The sequence below is a fragment of the Dasypus novemcinctus genome, chromosome 9 (genome assembly GCF_030445035.2).
Source record: "Dasypus novemcinctus isolate mDasNov1 chromosome 9, mDasNov1.1.hap2, whole genome shotgun sequence".
NCBI lineage: Eukaryota > Metazoa > Chordata > Mammalia > Cingulata > Dasypodidae > Dasypus > Dasypus novemcinctus.
Genome location: NC_080681.1, coordinates 45,911,481 through 45,937,706, shown reverse-complemented (window position 1 = coordinate 45,937,706; position 26,226 = coordinate 45,911,481). Strand labels below are relative to the sequence as shown.

Genomic DNA, 26,226 nt, shown 5'->3' with positions numbered 1-26,226 from the left:
TTATTCTCCAGCAAAGAATCTCTGTAAATTTTGTGAAGATCACTGTTTGTAGTTTGAAATTTTCACTAGTTTTCATTTATAGAAACACTATATACCTTGAGAATGATTTCAAATACATAAACATAGTATAATTTTTATTCAACATTACTTAACTCAAAAAATAGCAATGGGTCTAAAATACCATTTCCAGAAAATTTAAGCATCTCTTTTCTATGTATGTTAGCAATTAAAATTCCTGTAGCCATGTTCTGATTTTGACAGAGTAACATGAAATTAGTGTGTTTTCCTTCTCAAAATTAGTTTTATGATACTTAAAAAAATAAAGGAACAGAAAATGACCAATATCTAACAATATTAATTATAAGGGCGTGAGAAAAGCATATTTTCCTACATCTAAACATATTCCCTTATATTAGAACTATTGATGGTAAGATAAATTATTCTGTATTAATTACTAAAAATCAAAATATATATTATTAAAAATTTAAAGTACACAACAAATTCAAGAATAAATACCTTTTCAAAATATAGTTTTATCATGTGATATAATTATAACCTTGTTTTTAATAACAGAAGACAAGATAATACATACTTCTTTTTTATTTATTTACTTTGGAAAAGTAGGAAATTGAACTCTTGATTTTGTTTCTTAGCACCTACATCTGACTTTCAGTTCAAGATTCTAAACAGGAAATTTATTACCTTTAAATGGATGTAATGGTCATTAATGTTGACTTCAGGAGAGTAGAATTCACCCTAATTATCCCTTAAAGAATTTTATGTACAGTTGCTCCATCTATATGAAGGAAAGTACAGATGAGCTGAAGGGATGTGAGAGAGAGAGAAAGGGAGAAAACTACTGACAATCTTCTCTTAATTCTATTTTATTTGTTTTGTGGGGGAAAAAAGTTTTATTCCTGAATTTGAAAGTTCTTATTGCAACAACTGCTTAGTCAAACTCTAACTCTGTCCAAAGACATGTAATATATGTTGAAGAATCTTTTAGAACACTGGTTTGTGTTTTCTACACTAGATTTACTTCATTTTTGTTTTGCTGCTGATGTATTATGTTTGGCATTTAGGTTCCCTGAAGATGGAGGTATAATAAATAATAATATTTTCTTTGATTTCCAGGGTATTTATGGCACAAAGATAAATTTCATCTTTCCCAGAATGGTGTAAGTAAAGAACCCTTTCTATATTTGATGGTACTGAACACAAACAAGATAAAGTGAATTTTTATAATAAAACTAATACAATTTCATTTACTAAATGTATTGAATGAGGTGATAATTATAAGGTAGCTTATGCCCTTACAATAAATGGCTGCTGCATTCAAATTCTATAAATATTCCAAAATTTACACCAATATGCTGCAGGCTCTTCAGAGGGAATATACAATTTTGCTTTCTCTATTGGATTACACTTAAAAGCAGTATATTCAACATTTTGTTTCTAGAGTAATTTATGTAAAAATATACACAGATAAAGAAATAAATTCAGTTTACATTTCATGAGTAGAAGGAGAAAGCATATCTGTGATACATATTGAGAGGGGGTGAGTGTCCTCTGGAATTTTTACTGTTACATAAAAATTGATTGTAATTTATGTTTGATCAGGGCTTTGCAGCATCTCTGAATTTTAAAATGTTTATTTTCTAAGAGCATATATCATAACTTCTCCTAAGCAAGCTAGCTACTATTTTATTTAAATATAGCATTTTGGTTGTCTTTATATTTTTATGACTTAAAAAGGCAGTATTTAGTTTTAATCTCGGTCATAACCTCTTTACAATCCAAATAAAAATGAAATTTAATTTTATTGAATGGGGAAGGTCAGTGTAAAATGATATTTCTCAGCAACTTATTACTGTGTCTTTCCAAGTTATATGTATTTTTGGTGGTAATTGGGAATTCCCTATATAAGAAGGAATTTCTCAGTGTAGAAATAACTTTGAAATAAACCAATCATCAGAAAGTGCTGTGATACAACAATAAGGAAAAAAACAGGCACGAAACTATATACAGTATATGGTATGTGCATGCATGCTTGTTTGTAGATGTCAGATGGAATTTGAATCATTTTGAGGGTATAGTAAAAAGACTCACAAAAGTTACACAAAATAGTGGGAGCATGGTGGCTTGAATAATTTTAATTCATCATTTTCTGAATCTCCTATAATAAATATGTGTTTTTCTTGCCATTGGAACAAAAGCATTATTTGACTAATAAGATATTCAAATTAGCATATTTATTACAAGGGAAATATGTGTTTATAAAATTGAGGAAATATGTTTGTGCCAACTGCACAACTAACATGATCTTACACAATAAAAAAATATCTTTCAACTAATCCCCAGAAGGAACTAAAAATATAAAATGAAGATTAATTATAAATGTAATGGGTAAAAGAAAAAACGAAGCAATGGATGATTTAAAGTGAGTGTAGGGAAGTGGATCTGGCTGGCTCAACTGATAGAGTATCTGCCTACCACATGGAAGGTCAGGGTTCAAACCCAGGGCCTCCTGAGCTGTCCCATGTGCAGTACTGATGAGTGCAAGCAGTGCCATGCCACGCAGGAGTGTTCCCCGTGTAGGGGAGTCCCACACGCAAGGAGTGTGCCCTGTAAGGAGAGCCGCCCTCCGTGAAAAAAGTGCAGCCTGCCTAGGAGTGGTGCTGCACACACGGAGAGCTCATGCAGCAAGATGATGCAACTAAAAGAAACACAGAATCCCAGTGCTGCTGACGAGAATACAAGTGGACACAGAAGAACACACAGCGAATGGACACAGAGAGCAGACACCTGGGCAGGGGGCAGTGAGGGAGGAAAGGGAAATAAATAAATAAAAATAAAATGAGGGTAAGGTTATTACTTTTATTAACATTACTCTGATACAAAAGTACTCCTAGAATTCACGCATGCATATGAAAAAAATAAATATTTTAAAACTAAAATTAATCTGCAATTTCACATTTTCTTTTAGTATATAAAATTTAGTATTTTATGATTTATTTCACAAAAAGAAAAGGCTAAAGCATGTAGGTGAAATTTTAAAAATAAACCCACACTTTAAGAGTAGATTAAATTACTCAATAATAACAAAACTTCTATCTAAAATGTATTGTGTAACTTGCCATCTATAATTGTCATCTTCAAAATTTAATGTCAAAAATTATTTTAAGGTCTAGGATTAAAAGCAAATAAAGTAGAATAGATTAGGCAAGTATAAAGAAATGTCAGCCCAAGAATTACTTTTAATCCTTAATAGTTTTGTCATTTATTAATTGTAATGCTAATAAATAGTCCAACTACTAAAATATTTTTGAGGTTAAAGAATTCTGTACAAAAATAACTTATTAGAGGGTGAAAACGTTCCATAAAAATATAAATTATAGTTAGACCTCACATACCAGTAACTTTAACTATCTGGTACTAAGATAATAATTTTAAAAGAAAGAAAAAAATAAAGGGGGAAGCTTTAGCATGTGTTTAGTATGGTTCACATTAATTCTTCCCAGATCCTTGTGTCCATCCTACTTGCTCTCAGTTTACATAAAATTATAGCAGAACTGGTTCTATGATTATACAGTACACAAACTAGAAGAGATACTATAAAAGACGAGAGGGTTAAAAGAAGAGTGCATTGCAAGGGTAGAGGCTGTTTGCAGCTATTCACAGCAGCAAAAACTGAGAGACCAAATCTAGCTATATGATTTTGAATAAGCTACATCATATTCTTAGGTTTAAAATTCCTGATCTGTTAAGTCCGGTATTTATACTGGCAGATCTTTGATAAAACCAAAATCCTTTCTTGCCTTAGAACTTTACAATATAACGATGACTTCTTTAACTTACTATACAAAGCATAAGATAATATTGAAAGATTTAAGGTCTTTAGAATGAAAAAAAGCATTAATGGTTGACAAGGTAAATTTCACTCATTTGCAAAATTCACTCATTTTGAATTTTTGTCTCATCCGAATTATATTGTGTAAATGAGGGATCTTGTATTACGCATTTTTGTAATATTCATTTTATATTACTATCTTAAAAATGTATCTGAAGATTTAACATGATTTTCCTTTTTGCTCTGATTGAGATAAAATTATAAATGGAGTGCCCGAGAAAAGTGAGCATAAGCATTTCCTAAAGAATAGGGAGTCAAACTCCATCTCTGTTTGTATATTGAAATGTACCTTTCGAATAGGTTTGTGTTATCAAGCTGCTAATCTGATATATTATGGAACCAAATACCTTAATTCATAATTTCTATTTCTTCATCTACTCTATAAAATCTTTAACACAACCAAAAAAAAAAAAACAAACAAAATTAATCTGTCTATAACCAAGGTGAGGTTCAATATAACAATTAAATTATTGGATTAATAAAGCACCTCTTTATTCAAAATATTACTTTCCGATTTATAGGATTGCAAATTTGAGCAAGCAGAGTTCTGAGCTACCCTGGTGACCTGAATTAAAATGTAAATGTATATTTTGTTGACATGTATCTATTAAAACTGAACTTTCAAATAGAATAGACCTGCAACATTGCCAGTCATTTTTAACAGATAAGTGTAAATGGTAATTAAATAAAATAATTCTATAATAATCTGTACATCAACAAAATAGGCCTTACTTTTCATTCCCAAGTCTAGCTGGACTTGGTAAAAGATTGAATGCACATTTCCGTGAATATTTATAGCATCAGCCTTCAATCAACAACTTAATTTTCTGTGAATGCTAATAAAAATGTGTTGCTTTATTTCCTTATGGCAAAAATTCCATACTGGAGTTGAGTATGGCCAATAGCCATTTTGTCACTTAACTTAAAAAATTCCCCAACTGTTTTCAATCTATCAAATGTCCAATTTTAAGTCAGGTAATGATATTACAAAAGAATTGTTAATTAGCCAACAGGTTGATTACCTTTAAGATTTTGAAAAAAGCAAAGCTAAAAACAGACCTCTCCTTTTCCTTCAATTAAAATTGCATGCAATTATTCCTGTAGATTATAGATCTCTTTTGGGATTTCCGGTTTCATACAACTTTTTGGTTCATTTCACAGGAATAATATTCATCTTAATTAGCAAAAAAACAATTGATGGGCTTTTTACAAGAGGGAGTTAACTTGGTGCACTGATTACTGCCACTAGATTATCCTGTTAAAATAAAAAGGCCCTGCTTTTTTAAAAGCAGATAGTTGAGTATGTTATCTGATAGTAGCCATTGCCTTTGAAGACAGGATATCTCTCTTGCAGGGGTGACTGACCCATTTTTTTTTTTAAGATTTATTTTATGTATTTCTTTCCACCCTTCTTGTTGTTTGAACTCACTGTCTGCTCTCTGTGTCCGTTTGTTGTGTACTCGTCAGGCACTGGAAACTGGGACCTTGCATGTGGGAGGGAGTAGCCCAATCACTTGAGCCACCTCCACTCCCTGCTTGTTTCATCTCTCATTGCATTTTCTCATTGTGCCTCTTCGTTGCGTCATCTTGTTGTGTCAGCTCACCATGCCAGCCCATTGCATCAGCTCAGTGTCTTGTTTGTCTTCTTTAAGAGGCACCAGGAACCAAACCTGGGACCTCCCATGTGGTAGGCAGGTGCCCAATTGTTTGTACCACATCCACTTCCCGCATTTTTAAAAAAGATTTTATTTTACCTTCTCCCCTCCCATTGTTTGCACTTGCTATCTACTCTCTGCTCATTGTGTGCTCTCTGTGTCTGCTCATCTCCTTTTTTTTTTTTAGGAGGCACTGGAACAGAACCCAGGATTTCCCATGTGGGAAGGAGGCGCCCAATTGCTTGAGCCACCTCCATTCCCTCACATTTTGTTTTAACCTCCAAACTTCCCTAAGCAAGATGCTAAATTTGCTTCTGAAATAATTTTACACAATGTTACATCAGTTCAAATATATAAATCACAATTACTAAATAAATAAAAGATATTTCTGGCCTGTCAGTGAATTGTATTGTGCAGTTCATAAGGTTGATATAATTTCTTCCCTTTAAAAATGCTTTATAATATTGAGTAGATAAAAAATGAAAGTTATAAGGTATATAAAAGAATCATGAATATTTGTGTATCCACTAGCCAGTTAAAGAAAAAGAATATTATAATGACCTTTCAAGTCCTCTGCATACCCTTCCATTAAAAAAATCACATAACAGAGGTAAACTTATTTTAAATTTTCTTTATTCAGGGCTATATGTATATATAACTTATTTTTTAATTAATTTCTTTCACCTTCCCTGCCCTGCGCCCCACAGTTGTCTGCTGTCTGTGTCCATTCACTGTGTGTTCTTCTGTGTCCACTTGTATTCTTGACAGTGGCACCAGGAATCTGTGTCTCTTTTTGTTGCATCATCCTGTTGCCTCAGCTCTCTGTGTGCGCAGCCCCGCTCCTGGGCAGGCTGCACTTCTTTTTGCGCTGGGTGGCTCTCCTTATGGGGAGCACTTATTGCGCATGGGGCTCCCCTATGCAGGGGACACCTCTGCATGGCATGGCACCTTGCGTGCATCAGCACTGCGTGTAGGCCAGCTCATCATACAGTTCAGGAGGCCCTGGGTTTGAACCCTGGACCTGGACCTCCCACGTGGTAGGCAAGCATTCTATTTGTTGAGCCAAATCTGCTTCCCTGTATATATAATTTTACCTCATATTAGATAGGGGCATCTTTAAACATATTCTTGTTTTGTTTACATTTTTGTGAACAATATATATTAATAAGTAGAAACACATTGTGACTTTTTCTTTTATCATTAAGTTTCTCATATTCAACCATGGTGTAACACATAGCAGTATTTCATTAGTTTCCACTGTTTAATGCTAGATAATATTCCATTGTGTGTATATACCACATTTTAAAATCCATTCATTGGTTGATGGACACCTAAGTTGCTTCCATCTTTTGGCTATTGTAACACTGCTATGAATGTAGATGTGCTAATATCTGTTCAAGTCCATGTTTTCAGTATTTTGGGAATATACCTAGTAGTGGGATTGCCAGGTTGTATGGTAAATCTATACTTAGCTTCCTGAGGAGCTGCCAAACTGTCTTTCTCAGTGGCTGCACCATTTTACATTCCTACCAGCAATGAATGAATGCTCCCATTTATCCACATCCTCTACAACCCTTGTAATTTCCTGATTTTTAATCGTGGACATTTTAGTGGGTGTGAAACGCTATTTCATTGTGGTTTTGACTTGCATTTGCCTAATAGCTGATGATGTTGAGCATCTTTTCATGTGTTGTTTAGCCATTTGTATATCCTCTTTGGAGGAATGTCTATTCAAGTCTTTTGCCCATTTTTAAATTAGGTTGTTTATTTTATATTTTTGAGTTATAGGATTTCTTTATATATTATGGGTAGTAAACCCTTAATGGGAAAAAATATTTGGCAACCACATATCCAATAAGTAGGCTGTCTTTCCACTTTTGAGACAAAGACTTTTGATGTACCAAAGTTTTAATTTTAAGGAAGTCCCATTTGTCTATTTTATCTTTAGTTGCTTGTGCTCTGGGTATAAAAATCTAAGAAACCATTGCCTAATAAAAGATTCTGAAGATGTTTCCCTATGTTTTCTTCTAAGAATTTTACAATCCTTGTTCTTATATTTAAGTCTTTGATCCATTTTGAGTTAATTTTTGTATATGGTGTGAGATAGGGTTCCTCTTTTATTCTTTTGCGTATGGATATCCAATTCACCCAGTACCATTTGTTGAAGAAAGTACTTTCCCAAATGAGTGGACTTGGCAGCCTTGTCAAAAATTAACTGGCCGTGATGCAACAAAATGATACAACAACAACAATAAAAAGAGACACAGAGGAAGGAAAATGAGGGACACAACAAACCAGGGAGCTGAGGTGGCTCAAGTGATTGAGTGCCTCTCTCCCATGTCAGAAGGTCCTGGGATTGGTTCCCAGTGCATCTTAAAGAGAAGTGAGAAGAGAAGACAAACAGACACAGAACACACAGCAAATGGACACAGAGAGCAGACAGAGCAACTAGCAAGGTGGAGGGGGGCAGGGGGATAAATAAATAAAATAAATCTGAAAAAAAATCAATTGGCCATTGATGTTAGGATTTATCTGAAATTTCATTTCAATTCCCTTGGTCAATATATCTATCCTTGTGTTAATACTGAGCTGTTTTGATCACTGTAACTTTGCAATATGCTTTGAAGAATGGAAATGTGAGTCCTCCAAATTTGTTCTTTTTCAAGATGTTCTTTGGCTATTCAGAGCCCCTTCCAAATAAGTTTGATAATCGACTTTTCCATTTCTGCAAAGTAGGCTGTTGGAATTTTAACTGGGATTGCATTGAATCTGTAAATCATTTGGGAAGTAATTAAAATCTTAATGATATTTAGTCTTCTAATCCATGAACATGGAATGTCTTTCCATTTATTTAGGTCTCCTTTGATTTCTTTTAGCAATGTTTTGTAGATTTCTGCATGCAAGTCCTTTATATCCTTGGTTAAATTTATTCCTAGATGTTTTTTAGTTGCTATTGTAAAGGTAATTTTTCTTGATTTCCTCCTCAGATTCTCATTAGTAGTGTATAGTAACACTCTTGATCCTTGAATGTTAATTTTGTATGCTGCTATTTTGCTGAATTCATTTATTAGCTCTATAACTATGTTGTAAATTTTTCAGGATTTTATGTATATTGGATCATGTCATTTTCAAAAAGCGAGGGTTTTACTTCTTTCCAGTTTGGATAGTTTTGCTTTCTTTTTCTTGCCTAATTGCTCTGGCTAGAGTTTCCACTACAATGCTGAATAACAGGAGTGACAGTGGGCATTCTAATCTTGTTCCAGATCTTAAAGGGAAAGCTTTCAGCCTTTCATCATAGAGTATGAAGTTAGCTGAAGGTTTTTCATATATGCCCTTCATTGATTTGAGAAATTTTCTTTCTATTCCTATTTTTCTAAGTGTTTTTATGAAGAAATGATACTGGATTTTGTCAAATGCCTTTTCTGCATCAATGGAGATTATCACATTTTTCCCCCTTTGTTTTGTTAATGTGGTGTATTACATTACTTGCTTCTCTTAGGTTGAACAACCCTTGCATATCTGGGATAAAACTCACTTACTTGACCATGGTATATAATTTGTTTATTGTATTATTGGATTCGATTTCCAAGTAGTTATGGAGAGGATTTTTGCATCTATATGTATGAAAGAAATTATTCTGGAAATTTTCTTGTAATATTTTTATCTGGTTTTGGTATTAGAGTGATGGCATCATAGAATAAGTTAGGTTGTGTTCACTCATCCATTTATTAGAAGAATTTGAGCAAGATTGGTATCAGTCTTCTTGGAATAAAGAATTCACCTATGATGCCATCCAGTCCTGGGCTTTTCTTTGTTAGGAAGTTTTGGGTTTTTTCTAAAGATTTATTTTTATTTCTCTCCCCTCCCACCCTCCCACGGTTGTCTGCTCTCTGTGTCCATTTGCTGTGTGTTCTTCTGTGTCTGCTTGCATTCTTGTCAGTGGTACTGGGAATCTGTCTCTTTTTGTTGCATCATCTTGCTGCATCAGCTCTCCATGTGTGTGGTGCCGCTCCTGGGCAGGCTGCACTTTCTTCACGTGGGGCGGTTCTCCTTATGGGAAGCATTCCTTGCATGTGGGGCTCCTCTATGTGGGGGACACCCCTGTGTGGCATGGCACTCCTTGCGTGCCTCAGCACTGCATATGCGCCAGCTCACCCATGGGTCAGGGGCCCTGGGTTTGAACCCTGGACCTTCCACGTGATAGGCAGATGCTCTAACAGTTGAGCCAAATCTGCTTCCCTGTTGGGAAAGTTTTTGATGACTGATTCAATCTCTTTTTGTAATTGGTCTATTGAGGTCTTCTATTTCTTTTACAACCAGTGTACATAGTTCATGTTTTTCTAGGAATTGTCCTTTTCATCTAATTTTCTAATTTGCTCATAATATCGTCTTTTGATCCTTTCTGTTTCCATGGGATCTGTAGTGATGTCTCCCTTTCATTTCTGATTTTATTTGGGTCTTCATTCTTTTTTTCTTGGTCAGTCTAACTAATCATTTGTCAAATTTATTGATCTCAAAGAACCAACTTTTGGTTTTGTTAATTCTCTATTTCTTTTTTCATTCTGAATTTCATTAATTTGTGCTCTAATTTTTGTTATTACTTTCCTTCTGATTGCTTTGGGTTTAGTTTGTTGTTCTTTTTCTAGTACCTCCAAGAGTAATTTTAGGTCTTTGATGTTACCTGTCTCTTCTTTTTTTTTTTTTTTTTTTAAACATATGTGCTCTAGGGCTATAAGTTTCTCTCTCAGCTCTACTGTCACTGCAACCTATAAGTTTTGATAAGTTGTACTATCATTTTCACCTTGAGATATTTACTGATTTCCCTTGCAATTTCTTCTTTAACCCACTAATTGTTTAAGAGTGTGTTAACTTTCATGTATTTGTGGATTTTCCAGGTCTCTCCCTGGTATTGATATCCAGCTTCATTCCATTATGGTCAGAGAAGATGCTTTGTATAATTTCAATCTTATTACATTTATTAAGACTTGTTTTGTGATCTAACACATTGTCTGTCGTAGAGAATGATCCAGGTACACTTCAGAAGAATGTAGATCTCTGTAGGGCATGTCTTTTGTTGACAAACTGTCTTGGTTTTTGTTTGTCTATGACTATTTTAAACTCTTCCACATTTTTGAAGGAACGTTTTGCCAGATAAAGAATTTTTGGCTGGCAGTTTTCCTCTGTCCATACCTTAAATATATCCCATGACCACTTTCTCACCTCCATGGTTTCTGATGAGAGATCAGCACTTAGTCTTATTAAGGATCCCTTGTATGTGAGAAATCACTTTTCTTTCGCTGCTTTTAGAATTCTTTATATTTGGCACTTGACTTTGTTATTAATATGTGTCTCGGAGTATGTCTATTAGGATTTATTCTGTTTGGGGTTCATTGTGCTTCCTGGACAAGTATGTCTTTCATAAGAGTTGGGAAATTTTGGACAATTATTTCCTAATATATTTTTTTCTGTCTCTTTTCCCTTCTCCTCTTTATCTGGGATGCCCATTATACATGTTTGCGTATTTCATCCTGTCACTCAAATCGTTGAGACACTACTCTATTTTTCCCTATTCTTTTTATCAGTTCTTCTGACTATTATTTCAATTTTCCTGTCTTCTAGTTCACTGATTCTTTCTTCTGCCTGCTTAAATCTGCTGTTTTATGTCTCTAGTGTATTTTAATCTCTACATTGTACCTTTCATCCTATAATTTGTTAGATTTCTTTTTATACTTTTAAATTATTCTTCATGTTCACACATTTTCTTAATTTCCTTTATCTCTCTCTTTTTTTAAAAGATTTTATTCCCCCTCCCCATTGTTGTTTGTGCTTGCTGTCTGCTCACTGTGTCTGTTCATTGTGTGCTCATTTGCTTTTTAGGGGGCATTGGGAACTGAACCTGGGACCTCCCATGTGGGAAGGAGGTGCCCACTGGCTTGAGCCACCTGCACTTCCTGCTTGATGTGTCTTTCATTATGTTTCCTCATTGTGTGTGTCTCTTTGTTGTGTCACCTTGTTGTGCCAGCTTACCATACCAGCCCTTTGCATGCTGTCTTGCTTATCTTCTTTAGGAGGCACTGGGAACCAAACCTGGGACCTCCCATGTAGTAGGCAGTTACCCAACTGCTGAGCCACATCCACTTCCCCCTTTATCTCTTTATGCATATTTTCCTTCACCTCTTTGCATTTATTTAGAAGATTTGTTTGAACTTCTTTGATTAGTTGTTCCAAATTTTGTTTCCTCTGGTTTTATTTTTTTCCTTTTACTGAGCCATATTTTCCTGTTTCTTGCAATTTTTTGATGATGCTTATGCATCTGATTATCTTGATGAGTTAAGTCTGAGGGCAATTTCTCCCTCTTGTATAGGGTTTTATTTATTTTTTACTTTTTATTTTTTAAAGATTTATTTTTATTAATTTCTCTCCCCTTCCCTCCCTGCCCCAGTTGTCTATTCTCTGTGTCCATTTGCTGTGTGTTCTTCTTTTTGTCCGCTTCTGTTGTTGTCAGCGGCATGGGAATCTGTGTCTCTTTTTGTTGCATCAGCTTGTTGTGTCAGCTCTCCGTGTGCACGGCACCATTCCTGGGCAGACTGCACTTTCTTTCGCACTGGGCGGCTCTCCTTACAGGGTTCCCCTATGTGGGGGGCACCCGTGTGGCACGGCACTCCTTGCACGCATCACTGCGCATGGGCCAGCTCCACACGGGTCAAGGAGGTCCGGGGTTTGAACTGCAAACCTCCCATGTGGTAGATGGATGCCCTATCCACTGGGCCAAGTCCGTGTCCCTCTTGTATAGGGTTTTAAGGTTCATTGGCTTTGTGTTAGGGTTCTTTTTTGATGCTTCATCCAACTTTTTCTAGAACTTTAGAATAGCCTGTGTTTAATCAGATTTTTCTCAGCTCTTCCTCATTTTATTCTTCCCCTGGATATGTGGTATAATTTTTAAGACTGCACTTTTTGCATACTTGTTTCACCTCCAGGAGAGTTTCCTTTCCTCTGTTGCTTTTCTAGAAATCTTGGTACACTCTCTTTGTTTTTGTGCAGAATTTTCTCCCCAGTTTCTATGATTTCTTTCAATTCTCTCCCTTACTTAGGGTCCCATTTTCCTCACACTTTTCAGTTCTGAGACCATCCAGCCTTTCAGTAGTTCAGCTTAAACCACCACCACTCCAAACCCTCCTTGTTTTTTTCTGAGTCTTTTCTGCCTTTGGCTTCTTCCACCCTCATGAATGAGAGGAGGTCAGTCCAGATTGGTGGATCACTCCAAAAAGTCTACTTTGTATTTAGATGGTCCATCCAAGAGAAATTGTATTTCATGAGTGCAGTTTCCAGGTGCAGTTTTACCATGCACATGCTCTCTCTCTTTTTATTTTTCTCCTGGTGGCCTTCTTCTTTGCAGCACTTCTCCACAGCTTGCATTCTGTCCTAGTTCTCTGTGGATTTGAGTCCCTGTGTCTAACACGCTGCTGTGAGGAATCTAGTCTGTATCCTCAGTGGGAAGTGGGAGGTGTCCAGCCCACTGCCTCTGAGCAACTCCTGAACTGTGAAGGATTGAGTGAGGGGGAAGGGAATCGAACTGTTGGGTCCAAGGACTGAAGTTTCTTACCTGATATTTTTCTTTTTCTTTGATTCAGTGTTTGTGGAGTCCCTTCTCCAGTCTCTACTGTCCTCCAGAGTTCTAAGGAAACAGGATTTGTCCTTTTATTCACTGACTCTCTGGAGTTGTTTTTCAGGGGATATTCTACAATGTCATGCTGATTTATCATCTACTTACTCTTTTTAACTGAATTTCTAAAATTGAATTGCCTTTTACTAATTTATTTGTAGGAAATAACTATACTAATCTACTGTTCCTTATTTGTATGGCAAATGTCTTTTCCTAGTTAGTGGACTCTCTTTTCACTTCTGTTAGGTGCTCTTCTATGAAGAAGCTCTTAATCTTAATGTAGTTAAGTTTAGCAAATTTCTTTTTATGTTGAAATTTACATTTCCTACTTAGGAAAAGTTTCATTTTATTTTCTAAATGTTTTATCATTTTATCTTTAATATTTAAGTATTCAATAGATTTGAAAAAGATTTTTGGTATGGTATGAGGATAAAATAAATTAAAGAAATAGAAAACCACATAAAATACCATGACTTTAAAATGCTGTTTGACCTAAAGTAAGGGGGAAATGGAAAGGAGAAATGAGTTTATATGGCTACGAGTTTCTAAAAAAGAGTCTGGAGGCTGGCAGAAGGTTTGCCCTCATGCACAACTGAGCAGAGTCAGAGAGACAGATAAAGCAGATACAACCCCCAGATATTGGTTCCTTTGAGGGCTAAAGAGACCCATGGGAGTTATGGTCATGGCCGATGGGGTTAACTACCAGGGCAGATGGCCCCTCTTTGGAAATGGTGTTTATGTGTGATGAATCTGGACTCAGATGGGATCTCCCTTCATAAGACTTTCATGCTAATGCGCTGGAGGTGCAGTTAATGTTGGGGTTTAAGATATATTTAGGGGATTTGAATCTCTGGACTGACAATGTGATAGCCAGATCCTGAGCCTCAACAGACTCCAGCACCTACAATCTGATTTATTGGACTTACCACACTCAGCTAAGATGGAGGTGAAGAAGGACAACCACCACACCATGGAGCCTAGAGTGATTACAACTGAAAATGGGAGGATTGCATCCAGCATCCAGGTGGAATCTGAGCCTCCTCTTGACATAAAGGTGCAATGGACACAACCAATCCAGTGTCCACATAGAAGAGGTGGCATTGGATTGGGAAAAGTGGACATAATGGACAAAGGGTATGGGGAAAGGCAGGAAGAGATGAGAGGTGGAGGCGTCTTCGGGACATGGAGCTGCCCTGGATGGTGCTTCAGAGGTAATCACCGGACATTGTAAATCCTCACAGGGCCTACATGATGGAATAGAGGAGAGTATGGGCCATGATGTGAACCAATGTATATGAGGTGCAGAGGTGCCCAAAGATGTACTTACCAAATCCAATGGATGTGTCATGATGATGGGAACGAGTGTTGTTGGGGGGGGGGGAGAGGGGGGGTGGGGGGGGTGGGGTTGAATGGGACCTCACATATATATTTTTAATGTAATATTATTACAAAGTCAATAAAAAATAAAAAAACTAAAAAAATAAAAAATAAATAAAAAGTAAAAAAAAAAAAAAAAAAAAAAAAAGAAATAGAAAACCATAGTCTTAACACCATTTATTGAAAAGTTCATTCTTTCCTCACTGATCTTGAAAGCTAGGCTTTTTGCTAATCAAGAATCCATATATTTAGGATCTATTTTTTGGTTCCCTAGTTTATCCTATTGTTCCTTATGCCTATTCCTTCATTAATGCCACACTGCCTAAATTATTGTAATTTTATAATGACTTTAAATATCAGTTAAGTTCCTCTATCTTGTTCTTTTTTGGGAATATCTTAGCTAATATAGTCCTTTACTCTGCTATGTAAATCTTGGAAGAAGGTTGTTATTGCCTCACTCCAAAACTTGATTGAAATATTTTTAAATTTACATATTAATCTAAGAACACTGATATCTTTATTATGACTTTCAGTTTTCTGATAAACAAGCTTAACTTTTCAATATATTTAGATTTTCTATAATAGTTTCAAAGAGTTTTATTTCCTTCATAAATTTTAGACTTATCCTAAAATACTTAAAAAACTATTTTAAAATTATATCATTTTAATAATACCTTTTTTAAAATGGTAGTTTCAAATGTTTATTTCTGGTACACAAATGCAATTAATGTTGTACTTCATTTCTATCCATCATACTTTCTACACTATCTTATTAATTCAAGTAATTTATCTGTTTATTATCTTGGACTTCCTATATAAAAAAATTATATCTTCTGTGAGTAATGTTTTATTTTTTCATTTCCTATTCTTATACTTTCATTTTTTCTTTCTGTACTCCCTCTATTGTATAGAAATGGTGATAGTATGCAACTTTGTCTTCTCCTGCTCTTGAAAAGGAAATGTTTTCAACATTTCACCTTATGCTGTAGGTTTCTACAGATACTCTTTATCAAATTAAGGAATTTTCCTTTTTAAGGAAAATTAAGATTAAAAATCTTAATTTGTTTTGGATTTCTACGTTTAATGGATGTTGGATTTTATCAAGCATTTTTCTACATTGTTTTAGAAAATAATGTGATTTTTCTCACAAAGGATCAGCTGAGCATTGAAGTATCTTTCATCTTAAGGGCATTTACTAAGTGAGGTGAGCATGAACTTCAGTTTTGACGGCCTGGCTGGGCAAAGTGGAAAAGTGATGATGAAGCCTAGGACTTAGTGATTGGATCCAAAATGGATATACTCTTATCATTAAAGCAATCTAGAAATAAACCCATCCCATAGAGAACTGCAAGGAAAATTGCAGGTCTTACATATATGACCGAAGAGGGAAAAAAATTCTCCCTTGAAAATTCATAATTATAAACCAACATCATGGTGTTTCCAACAAGAATTTACACTATTTCAACAGTTTAAATAGCTCCAAGATAATAATTTTATTTAAACTGGTCCCTAATTGTACCTTTTGTGTCCAGTAGATTGAAAAGAAAATCCTCTCTGGAGAGCCCAACTTTATTCCATCCCTCCAAGAACTCTCAGATGAAATTTCATGAGCATAACTCCACAGTCAAATATCAGAAACACACTAGGAAAGAAAAAATATCTAAGCAAGAATTAGCTGAAAAAAATAAAAAGCAGAATCAGACTCCCAAAGACTTCAAATATTGGGAAGTCATTTCAATTTTCACTCATTATTTTTCATTCGCACTATTTTTTTTCATTCCTTATTGCACTTAAAACTATACTCAAAAATACTTTATCTTTTGGCATTGAATTTCATTTTAAAAAATGCATAAACCCTTTCATTTCTATGAAGTTAAGAAATCAGTAATACAGTTAAACTTTAATTTGTAAGCTAAACATGATTACACTGATATGGAATCTGAGGATGATGTTGATATACCAGGCTGTAAGAATTTCAGTGTACAAAGAAGAGTAAAAATATGAATGGGTACTTTTTTGTTGACCTTAAATAAACAAGGAATTTTGTAAAATTTAAAATACCAAACCATATATTGAAAACTATTGTTTTAAGTTGCCAAAGGGCTTCTGAGACAAAATACTAAAAATGGGTTGGCTTTTTAAAGTGGATTTATTTGCGGTGAAAGCTTATAGTTCCAAGGCTATGAAAAGTCTAAATTGAGGCACCATAAGAGGTGCTTTCTCACCAAATTCAGCTACTGTTGATCCTGTTGTCTGGGTACATGGCAGAGCAAGATGGCCACTGGTCTCTCAGAGCCCAGCTTCCAGAATTCAGCAGCAACCAGGCATAGAGCTTGTCTCTTTCTGAGCTTCCTCTATCAGTCTTGGCTGTGCCACTTTATTCTCTTGTTCAGCTATAAGCTATCAGGCATATAGCAGGGCTGGTCTCCTCTTGAGCAGCATTGCAGGCCCAGCCTCTTGAAGACCTCATTCTTAAGCAATCATCTAGTCCTCTCTCACAAGGCAGAATCCAAAATGGTGGCTTTCTTTTCTTTCTTTTCCTGTGTCTATCTCTCTCTGTGTTTCATTTGTATTAGACCAGCAAGAGGGCAGAGAACAAGCTGGCTCATGCTTCACTGACAAAGTCCAATCAAAAGCCCTAAACAGATCCTACCAAGTAATCTAATCAAAAGACCCTCAACCAAATTTAATGCAATCAAAGGGTATCTCAGCCACAGGAACTGATTAGTTTAAAAACATAATCTTTCTCTTTTGGGGATTTGTAAAGTAATTTCAAACTGCCACAACTATTATGTGAGTAATTTTTCAAACTTTAATATTTTTGTAGACAGAGACAGTTTAACTAAATGCTCTTGATGATAAGTAATATAAATTATAGAATCTGCTCTATTTGTGTAGGGTGATATTTTCAACCCAGTCTCAAGAGCTTTCAAATGTATTAAAAAGATCTTTACATTTGTTTTTTGAAATTTTTAAGAAAGTTGCTGTATTGATCCTGTATTGAAAGTTCTTACTTGATCCTGAACCACAGAACACTGGTCATGTAATAGTCACTTGGTCAAAGTTGAGCTAACCATAGTCTGCCACTGGAATTAATAAATAAAGAGGGGTAAGATTTAAGGAATAGACTCCTGGCAAAGGAAGAATTTATTGGTTGATGAATCCTAAAGAAGGCTGATTTTGAGCCTTAATTCCAGTTATTAAACTTCCTAGAGATCTATGAACCAGTAAATTGCCTTTGCTGAAGCATATTTGAGTTTCTGTAATTTGCAACCAAAATGGTCCTGACAACTACACTTATATATAAAGAAATTGAATTCTGAGAGGGTTTCCCTGCATTCTGATAGTCATAGAAGGCAATGCATGAATACTCTCTTTTCTAATATGATGTGTGGAACTGGGAAGAGTTGCACAGTATGAGTCTTTTGGAATTCCTGTCTTGATCTGAATGAATCCCTTCCCACTGATTTATTCCAGAGGCAGGCCAAAGTCAGGATTGTCCAAGATTATTCCTTATGACAATGTTTTGGACCATTAGTATATTGATAATTAAACTTCTGGAATCTAGAGGAATTCCATCAAGAAATCTTTCCTAGATGTGATTTTATTTTCCAGTTACTTTTTACTTGAGTTTTCATATGGTCTGAATGGAAGAGAAGAGGTCTGAAGTTTAGGGCAAGATCTAACAATTAATAAGCATTTTACCTATATCAAGGAACAAGCTGTTTAATTTGAATTTATTTTCTGGTTAGGTTATATATAGTCTCCTCACTATCAAGTACTTGAATATCAAGGTCTGCCAAATCTACCCATAAAATAGTTTTCAAATGTCTGCCCCTTTTCTGTTCCCATTATTACTACCTTAGTCTAAGGCTTTATTTTTCTTATTGAAATATTCCAAAGATTTTCAGCTTCTCCTAACTCTAAATTCAGCATTCATACTCATGCTAGCAAACCCACTAGATTCTGAGGTGGTGTTAGTGCTGGGGTGCTCTCCGCTAATCTTCTTATTCATAATATGTAGTTCATGGTTGCCAAAAGTGACTAAGCATCAGAATCTTGGAGGGGGGGGGATTTAAAATAAAAGATTTTCAGTTTCCAGACCTTATTTATTGAATCAGAATCTCCATGCATGTGTTTTATAAATTGGTATTTTAAATATGTTTTCAAGTTCATCCTATGAATAAAGGAAATCTGTTCCTTTTGTTTGCCTGTCTTTTCTTTTTAATATATATTTTAGGCAATTTGTAGATTTACAGAAAAATCATGCAAAAAAACCAGAGTTCTCATATACCTCCCCCCATTATTAGCACTTTGCATTAGTGTGGTACCTTTGTTAGAACTGATGAAAGAAATTATAATTGCACTATTAATTATAGTCAGTAGCTTACATTAGGGCATATTTTCCCCATATATCATCCTGTTATTATTATTTTTTAAAAGATTTTAAAAATTAATTAATTAATTTATTTCTCTCCCCTCCCCTCTCCCCCCTCCCCCCACCCCGGTTGTCTGTTCTTGGTGTCTATTTGCTGCGTCTTCGTCCCCTTCTGTTGTTGTCAGCGGCATGGGAATCTGTGTTTCTTTTTTGCTGCATCATCTTGTTGTGTCAGCTCTCCGTGTTGGTGGCGCCATTCTTAGGCAGGCTGCACTTTCTTTCTCACTGGACGGCTCTCCTTACGGGGTGCACTCCTTGCGCGTGGGGCTCCCCTACACGGGGACGCCCTTGGTGGCACAGCACTCCTTGCATGCATCAGCATTGCGCATGGGCCAGCTCCAGACGGGTCAAGGAGGCCTGGGGTTTGAACTGCGGACCTCCCATGTGGTAGACAGACGCCCTAACCACTGGGCCAAGCCCGCTTCCCTATCATCCTATTATTATTAACACCTTCCATTAGTGTGGTGCATTTGCTATAATTCATGAAAGAACATTTTTATAATTGTACTGTTAACTATTGTCCATTGTTTATAACAGGTTTCACTGTGCTGTACAGTCCTGTTTTTTATTTGATTCTAGTAGAATATGTGTGATCTAAAATGTCCCCCCTTTATCCACATTCACATATATAATTCAGTGCTGTTAATTACATTCACATTGTTCTGCTACCATCACCACCACTCATTTCCAAACCTTTACAATCAACCCAAATAGAATTTCTGTAAAACTTAAGCATTAACTTTCCTTTCCCTACCCCCAACCTAGTCCCTGGTATCCTATGTTCTATATTGTAACTATGAGTTTGATTATTCTAATTATTTCATATCAATAAGATCATACAATATTTTTCCTTTTATTTCTTGCTTATTTGACTCAACATGAGGTCTTCAAAGTTTATACATGTTGTTGCATGAATCAGAATTTCATTCATTTAGAATGCTGAATAATATTCCATTGTATGTATATACCATATTTTGTTTATACATTGACACTTGGTTGATCTGACACTTGGATGCTTCCATCTTTTGGCAATTGTGAATAATGCTGCTATGAACATAGGTGTGCAAATATCTGTTTGAGTCCCTTCTTTCAATTCTTTTGGGTATATACCTAGTAGTGGGATTGCTGGGTCATATGGTTATTCTGTACTTAGCTTTCCAAGGGACTGCACCATTTTACATTCTCACCAGCAATGAATGAGTGTTGCTATTTGTCCACATCCTCTACGACACTTGTAATTTTCTGTTTTTTAAGCAGTAGCCATTCTAGTGGGTGTGAAATGGTATCTCACTGTGGTTTTGAGTTGCATTTTCTTAATAGTTAATGATGTTGAGCATCTTTTCATGTGTTTTTTAGCCATTTGTATATCCTCTTTGAAGAAAGGTCTATTCAAGTCATTTGTCCATTTTTAAATTGTGTTCTTTTTATTGTTGAGTTGTAAGATTTCTTCACATAGTGTGGATACTAAACCCTTGTCAGATAGGTGGTTTCCAAATATTTTTTCCCATTAAGTAGGCTGTCTTTTCTCTTGCATGATAAAGTTGATTGTTTTCCTGTCTTTTTATTAATGTTGTGTAGAAACTACCCCAAGTTTCTTACCTTAGTCTTTTGTTCTATATTTCTCACTGTGCCTTCCATTATCACAATATTTGTTCAATAATAAACCTTATTATACTTTTTAAAGTAAAATAGTAGGAAGCAGATGTGGCTCAAGCAATTGAGTGTCTGCCTACTACATGGGCGGCCCAGGGTTTGGTTCCCAGTGCCTTCTAAAAAGAAGATGAGATACAGAGAGCATACAATGAAAAGACACAGAGAGCAGACAGTGGGCTCAAACAATGGGAGGGGGGGGGGTAGCAGGGAGGGGAAAGGCAGAAATAAATACATCCTAAAAATTTTTTTTCTCATGGAAGTTCTGTATCTATTGTAGTCCCTCTCCTGAGAAACCACAAAAACGTCATGAGGAAACTTTAAGATATATAACAGTAAAAATAAATGAAGCCTTTCCAGTTTGCTCACTGTAAAACTGATATGTATCTTTTAGTACTAGGATGTTCTCTTTACTACAGCCTCCAGTCATGTGAATGAAATTTGGAAAGAGCTGGCAGAAACATTTACTTCTCTTATAGTTGTTTTGTGATCAGGCCCTATTCATATTGATACAATTTGTGTGGTAGGACATGTGATCATACATGTAGAGTTCACCTTGGAAAACCAGGAGGTTATATCTCAAGTTCTATCTGGTTCCTACATTATAAACTCAATTTATGCACTTATCACTTGACAAAAGTTGACAATTTTACACCCTGAAAAGAAAAATCATAATGCTTTTGTTATTCTGAATAAAAATAGCTCCAGTGCCGAAGCATTGGATAGGAAAATGTGAATCTAGGAAAGGATAACAAATAAAAGATAAACTTGTAGTCTGTACTCAAAATCAAGGCTGTCTTTCTGGCCACACATAGACAACAGAAGAAAAATTTCCTGACTGTATCTGTCAAACTGACTAATTAAATCATATTTGTTGTGTGTTTATTATATCAAGCAGTACACAGTCTGGGAAGATCAAAACAGACAGGGTTCCTGCTTTCCTGGAGCTTTCAGTTTAGTTAAGTAGGAGTCCTGGTTAAAAAAAGAAAAAAAGCGATGCTTACAGGGAAGGAATGGGGGCAGGGAGGTTGATTGTATGAGAGGAGGTCATACCCAAATGACACTTCCTGGAGGGACCACTTATTCTCTGCTCAGATGTCAACAGCCAGGAGCACCCTGGGACTAGTGTAAACAAATGAGCATGAACTCCTCTAGTCTAGTCTTTGCTGCCTGTGAATATTTTGTAAAAAGTCTGTATAGGAACTAATATTATCCATGTGCTATTTTCCTTGTTCTAAATGTAACCATTCATTCCACAAATACTTTACTAAAAGTACTTACAAGACTCCTTAAACAGACTGAAAGATCAGAGTAGAAAGTGAGTTAAAAAACAACTACCTAGTGCTTGGATTAATTTTTCCTGACTCATATCTCTAATATTCTGGTCCTTGAAATTATAATCTTGACCACAGGGAATGATAAACTTTTAATGGTTCCAGACTAAAGTTAGCATCTGCAGGAACAGCAAATACACTATTTTTTCTATGAAGTTATTGCCTCTTTAGAAATTTCTGATTATAAATGGTTCTGTTTTTAAATATGTCTCATTATACCTTGCAACATCTTAATTCAGCCTCTTTGGGCCATTCAGAAAAAAGGTAATCTTTTTCTATATAAGAAGTTGATTTTTTTATTTAAAAAGTGTAGGTGGGATTTTCATGTAATTAGGAAAGACTTAGTAAGAAGATTTGGAAAATTAAATGAAGTCGATAAAAGAAGAAAACAGTTCTATTCCCCTTATCCAAGCAGAGCCACCCTATATTTTGATATATCTATTTCCAGCTGTTTACTGTACAGTTTTGATTTTCTGTCATTTTATATAATCTTATCATCAAATATGTAAACATAGATGTACATAAACATACATGCATACATATTTGCATAATACGTACATAGTATCCACACACCAAATATAATTTAGTTTCCTTATTACTATCTTTTATAGGGGATAAGTGAGCAGGCACTGGAGAACACAGACTTGGGTGCAAATTCAAGCATTATCACCAGCTAGCTCTGATAGCTCTGGGGACATTATTTAATCATTCTCAGCTACAATTTCCTAATCTGTAAAATGAGGATAAGAGAATAATCTATAACCCACATTTTGAGATTGTTGTAAGCATTAACTAATTAATATAAAATAGCGTCTAGCAAACAGTAAATGATGAATATTTAAATTATTATTATTATGTTTATACTATTCTGATAGCTATCAAATATAACAACTGTTAGGGTAAATTCTTAAATTCTTTCAACTCTTTCTCATATGGAATGATTTAAAGTTCCCTTACCTTACAGGATGTTGATTACTGAAAGTTTTGTAATCTGTCTATCTACATCTTTCTCAAAATGTTCCTCACCAAACCAAGCATAGTAATCTGTGAACAATTCAAAATGTTATGTCCTCCATTACTTTATGTGGATCCTAAATTTTTTAATGCAGCCTAAACCATTTTTTTTGATACCCATATTTTACCACTGATTCATTGCCAAGTAAATCCTTCCCTCCCCCCACCCCAAGGGGACTATAGCTAAATAACATATGTGTTAACACAAATTAGGCAGTTGGTATTTTTTTGTCCCAAACAGGACCTCACAATTCTTCCAAACAATTGCATATTGTTATTTTCTACTTTTAAGTTGTTAAAACTTTTAGATTCTGATCTTGTAATCAAATATATTTATTCACCTTCTCTATCTCATGTAATCCATATTCTTGATAGACATATCTTCTCATAGTTTTATTCTAGTCATTGATAAATATGTTACATCAGATAAGAGCAAGGACAAAGGCCTGTTGTGTATCACCTGTAAAACCTTAGTCAGGCTGACACATTTTCATTAAAACTGCCATTGGTTGCAATCATTTATACAGTTATGAAAACACCAGCACTATCCCTAAATCCATACATGTATTTCTCCATCTAGTCCACAAGAAAATAAGGAAAGAACTTATTAAATGCCTTGCTAGAATCTAGATACCTATTTCTTTTGTCCCAGTATACTGGTTTATTAATACTCACAGAAAAGAATATATAAGGTTGGGGTGACCAGCTTACTCTTGTTGAATTTATAGTTTCTCCTAGAAAACACTTTTAAAAATTTCCACAAAGTAGCCTTTTAATAATATAATCTAGATTATAATATAATCTATTTCCACCAATCAACATCAGTTTCATGGATCCGAAGTTTGCAGGCTCTGCCATCTTTTGAACAGAAGGCATTCCTCTCTTATCCCTTCCTTCCCTCTTGATTCTCAAAGATAATCAGCTAAATACTCAATAGTCTTATTTAGAAAGTCTCTGGTAATAGTTCATAAAGGTCAAGAGACATGTTGGCAGGCAGACCAGTTAGGTTCTCTTTCCTGAAGGGCTCTGACCCTGGACCTAATTAAATTGGCTCAAATCCTACCTCTGTACTTCCCTAGTTGTATGATCTTGGGCAATAGTTATAATAACGCCTATTTTATAGGTTGTTGTGATGATTAAATTAATCAATGCCTATAAATATTTAGTTTATGACATCTTCTAGATCATCAATAAATTTTACCCATGTTTTAATCGCTTCATCTATAGATTTTAGGATTTATTCTGACTTTTTTGGTACAGAGATTTTGACTTTCATTCATTCAACAAGAATTTATTGAGTAATACCTGATATATTGTAGTGAACCCTATTGAACCAATCATGGAGCTTATATTCCAAAGAAGGAGAAAGAAAATACTTAAATATGTAAAATAATGGCAGTTACTAGAAGAACGAAAGTGTTAGAGAATGTCAGAAATAACCATTTTAAAAAGGGTGGTCTAAGTCTTCTCTGAAGAAGTGAATATGTGAGCAGAGAAAGAATGAAGGGATGGGGAAGAAATATAAAATAATAAAGAACCTTTTTCTTTTTCATGAATGAATTTTATGTCCTCAACTTCAAAGAGTGGGCCTATTCCTTTATTGAGCTTCCTCCTTATTTCATGTTAAGGAAAAGCATTTTTGGTTCTTTACAGCATCTTTCACAAGCCCCAGCTCATTTCGTGCTGATGTTATTTTAATAGGTCTATGCTACCTTCATATGCTTATGCTTGATTATGTGTCTCCTTTTACCATCTTTTTCACATACTGTTTTAAATTCAGAGCCTGACAGTAGGTCCCTGTACAGCACACTGACTGGTTTCTTTAGTTTCCTCCCCATTTTCTTGCTCATTAGAATCATTTATGTTTGCATAGGCAGAACACTGCTTAAATCAAACTCTGAGATCGCATGGTTGCTTTTCCCCAAGGTTCCAATCATTTCCATTTTACCTACTGGTTTCTGTCAGAATGGGGTCCAGAGCAGGAGTTCGCCTTACTGCGTACTCTGCCTTCTGGGAAATGAAATTATCAGCAAGGCTGGTCAAGAACTTGTCAGTGTTTTGTTATCTGAGGGAAAAAAGTTGCAGATATTTAGAGATGAAAATCCCTCATACTATGATATGTTGCTGCTCTGCCAGTTCTGTTGTCTGTACTAGAAGAGTATCTTTCAATATCTCCCTCTGGGCAGAAAGTCTGTCGTGCAGTCACATAATGCTATCACTTCTCTTCGTCCTTTATTTAAAATTCATCCAGATTTTTCTCCAGTGTGTCTTTACCCACAGGTTCTTGAATTTACATGTTGGTTCTAGCTTCTCACCATTAAGGAATATTCACCTCCCTTCCAATCAGCGTGGTCTAATTATAACTAAAATACATTGGATTAAAAATCTGATTGTTCACATAACCAAAAGGTATGCCAGGAAACCCAAATAATAAGCAGATCTCCTATTCTTAATGTTAGCAAGCAGCATGAAATATAAGAAAGCTTTGGAATAAAAGGTAGTTTATTTACCTGACCAAGAGACTAGTTGGGTGACTATCAGCAAGTTGGATATTCATTGAATATCACAAGTGAAGGGCCCTTCAATCTAATACTTGCAATATTATAATACTTTAAAGGCCATTTGCTCCTTCCCCGAGACTGGAATCTCCCACTGTTTATGAGAGCTCAATTTGAGAGATCTCCATTGGTCTCTGTAGAGCCCCACTGAAATGTTTTGTGTGTATAGCAGAAAAGAAACTCTAAAAGTATATTTTAAAGCAGTTACCTCTGAGGAATAGAATTATTGGTGATTTTTTTTCTCTCAACTTTATAAATTTAATATTTGATTTTTTTTTTTACCATAGTATGTCACTTATATAATAAGGTATGTGTGGGGGGAGGACTACTTCACTTTGAAAAAATAAAATAAATGCCTATGTGTTTCCTGAATGGACACTCACCAAATACACTTTAAAGAAAAGAAGTAGTAAAGGGCCCTTAGGGGTGAAAAATCTGTACCCTATACTTCTGTTGATGAGTGAGTTGAGTCCTAAAAAGGTTAGCTGACTTGCCCAAAGTCTCATGGCTAGTTAAAGATAGTGTCAAGCCTGCAAGACAGGTTCCCACTCCTCTCCCCACTTAGGCCACTAAATTTCACCCCTACAGTATACCTTTAATTAATATCTCAGAGATTTACTTCCACTT

General features: G+C 35.3%; 1 protein-coding gene across 1 annotated transcript in view; it reads left to right on the top strand.

Moving 5' to 3' along the window:
- ADGRL2 (adhesion G protein-coupled receptor L2) overlaps nt 1-26,226 on the top strand; it is a 653,868-nt gene that overhangs the window by 417,220 nt on the left and 210,422 nt on the right. The window contains exon 4 of the mRNA XM_058303275.2: nt 1,135-1,178. The gene's annotated coding sequence lies outside the window, so the exon portion shown is untranslated. The remainder of the gene's footprint in view (nt 1-1,134; nt 1,179-26,226) is intronic.